We start from the raw sequence: 3473 nt of genomic DNA, 5'->3' as shown, positions 1-3473 counted from the left end.
AATGGAAATGGCTGAATCACTGTGCCTTTTTGACACAACCTTAAATCTTACTTTTACTATATATTATTTGGTACTCCTGGATTCAGTAGTTGGGGTAAAAAATGTTTCTGTATTCAAACATATCTACAGAATGTCAATATAAAATGTGTGGATATATATACATTTAATATACACACACATACATGCACACACACAAACACATACTCACATGTCTAGGAACCAGCACCTAACCACATCCCCGTTTCTCACTAATGACCCAATGAATCATTTATGGCTTTAAGACCAGCTTAGATTCTATAAGGCTGTACAATATATGGCTAAAGAGGTCAAACACAGGCACCCACTTTCAGGCTGGATTCAACTGTTCCTCCTCGTGATTTTTGACAAACAGTAATACCACTTACGTAACAACTATATCTCAATAACTTAGAATTCAGAGTATAAAACCATAAACACTGAGTTCCCTTATGGTTTAAAGAGCACTCTTTCCATTCTATTTCCACTGACTGATAAGAGGACACACCAAACTAGATCTCTGAACTATACAAATGATCTTTACTCTTAATCTAAACAAACATGTGTTAAAACATTCTGAAATGCTGCATCCTTTGATTTCTTCATCTTTTCAATTGCCCGATGCAGGTCCTGCTGTTGAACAGGCCGAATTTCATCTTCATCATGGCTTTCTTCTGATGTAGAATTAACATATTCTCTAACACAGAGGAGGGCAGCATCTCGACACATCTCTTTTAGGTCACTTCCTGAAAAGCCATCAGTTTCCTGGGCCACTTCTAGCAGGTCTACATGCCTATCCACATTTTCATTTTTCAAGATGAGTTTCAGGTTGCTTCTCTCTGTTTTAAAGCAGGCTGGTTGATGTGAAATCTTGTAGGCGTTCTTCTCATTATAGCAGAGTCAAGGTCCTGAGGACGATTGGTAGCTCCCATTACTATGACCTGACAGCGGTGATCAGTATCCAATCCATCCGAGAGACTCATAAACTGAGCTTTCATCATGGCTGTAGCTTCATGGTCAGAACTTGAACAGTTTCGTAGAAAGGAGTCTATTTCATCTGTAAAGATGATGGATGGTTGTAGTTTTATGGCAAGGGAGAAGACAGCAGCAGCCAATTTTTGAGATTCTCCATACCACTTGTCGGTCAGTGTCGAAGGCTGAAGGTTAATAAATTGACAGCCTGCTTCTTTGGCAGTGGCCTTGGCAATCAACGTTTTACCACAGCCTGGAGGCCCATAGAGAAGAACACCTTTTGGAGGCTGCAGAAGCCTGAAATTCTCAAGCAAATGTTTCTTTTTGATAGGTAAGATGACTGTGTCTTTCAGATCCGTAATGACATCATCTAAACCTGCTATATCACTCCAAGTGACCTGTTTCTGAGCTTCTAATTTTTGCTTCCTCGTTGGATCAATTGCATCTACCATCCATTTGATAGTAAAGTATGTCACTGCACCAAATACTGTCAAACGGAAAATTAAACCAACAACTTCATTCCGACTCAAAGGACGAGAAAAGGCTTCAGCATGTACCATCTTGATTGTTAACCCAGGAGCAGAAACAGCGGGAGCAAATGCCTGCTGCATTTCTTAAGCACTTACCCTCTGGGTGCTGAGATAAAGACCTTGTATGTATCATCTGCACAAATCTTCATGATAACACAAGGAGGTAGATGTGGATCATCACCATTGCCATAATTAACATCATCCCATTTTGTAGAAGAAGCTCACAAGAACCCTTCAAGTGCATTATTTTGTGCTTTATAGCCAAAGTGGGAGCAGTTCACGGAGGCCCTCTGAGGCCTTGACCAATCTCTATCAGCTGTAGTTTTCTCCCCTCTTCCACATCTTCCTGCCTTCCTGGTTGCTGCTGTCTCATTGTTTCTCTCTTCTCAGTCTTTCTCTCTCTCACTTCCCTGTCCTGCTCTCTCCTTTGTCCACATCATGGACCACTCAGCAGCTTCCCAGACATTGTTTGCCCTAACGGTGATATCTAAGATCTCATTTCCAAGGGAACAGTTCCTACTAGGAGTACCCCAAACATTCCTCAACACTAGTGACAGGTACAAGAAATGTTTCCTTTTGGGAAATGTCCATCCTGAACATTTGATAAATTCAGACATAGGGACATGGAGAAGGTATAATACTTATTTCAAACCATTGACAGAATCAGGAATCACATTTAAGTTATCTTTAGTTATCTAAGCTGACAGAGGCAACAATCAGCATGTACAATCCAAATACATAGGCAAAAGGAGAGAGATTGTGGCTGGGCATGATATTCAAATGTTGTGTTGTGGCCATTCTGACAAGCACATTTTTTCGTATTTCACCAACCTGAAATCAAGGCTATTATAAATGGCATCTTCATAATTGCTGTTGGATGGGCAGCAACAATGCTACAGTTGTCTTTGCCATGATCTCAGTCATGGTTCATTATGTCATCACTTCAGTTGTACGTTGCTGGTTCTGTGGCTGTTGGGTTTAATTTCCATTTAAAATACAAACCAAGGCATATAAAAGGGCAATTTAGCCTTGTCTCTTTACTCCGTCAGGGTCTTTCCAGACTAATCTGATTTAGAGGGTAAGGCCTGTGGTGCATGGTTCATGAATGTTCTTAATCATGGAACACCTACTGGAAACTTCCTTGGACTGTGGCAATGATTGTTTCCAAAGACAAGGCCAAACTTTGACTTTGTGTGTGCTTTCACAAATTTGTTAAAGGGAAGTCAGAAAGAGGAATATAAGAAAGGGCTACTCCACAGTCGTGTAACACCAGGAGGCTCCCAGTCTACAAATTGTTGCTGTTGAAGTTCACATTCTTTGCAAGCCTACTTGGCCCTGGAGTTACAGAGTGAATAAATCCAAGTGCTGGCCTAGTATCTTTTCTAGAGATGACTAGGGCACCTCTGATCCGACCTCCCTCCCTCACAGGATCAAACCTCAGAGCACCACACCATAAACAAGCCTATGACATGGCTTTTAGCATTTTGTTCAAAAAAGAATATTAGAAAACTTTTTGGCAGTAACTACTGAAGTGGACCACAGATGGACTCTAAGGCACAGCAATTCCAATTCTAGGTACATGCCCAATAGAAACATGTACTGACATTTACGAGAAGACATGTACTAGAATCTTTGGCCTTTATTAATAGCCCCAACTAGAAACATATGATGTCTGTCAGTAGCACAATGAATATATAAGCTGTATTTTATTCATATAATCACATACTATAAAGCAAAAAGAATAAACAGTCTATGACTACATGCAACAACATGGAGACTCTCACAGACATAAGGTGGAATGTCAGGAAAGTACACCTACTGGATGACACCATTTGTATAAAGTACATTCTAGCTATCTCTTGCTGTGCAACAAATGACCTGAAAAGTTAGTGGCTTTAAACCACAGCAACTTTTTTTTATAAGTCTGCATTTGAGCAAGGCTTGGTAGAGGACAAC

At 40.4% G+C, this 3473-nt stretch overlaps 1 pseudogene; it reads right to left on the bottom strand.

Moving 5' to 3' along the window:
• Positions 1 to 561: 561 nt before the first annotated feature.
• LOC105539321 lies at positions 562 to 1547 on the bottom strand (annotated as a pseudogene).
• Between the last annotated feature and the right edge of the window lie 1926 nt (positions 1548 to 3473).

The sequence above is a fragment of the Mandrillus leucophaeus genome, unplaced genomic scaffold (genome assembly GCF_000951045.1).
Source record: "Mandrillus leucophaeus isolate KB7577 unplaced genomic scaffold, Mleu.le_1.0 Scaffold202, whole genome shotgun sequence".
NCBI lineage: Eukaryota > Metazoa > Chordata > Mammalia > Primates > Cercopithecidae > Mandrillus > Mandrillus leucophaeus.
This window is presented reverse-complemented; position numbering and strand designations above follow the sequence as displayed.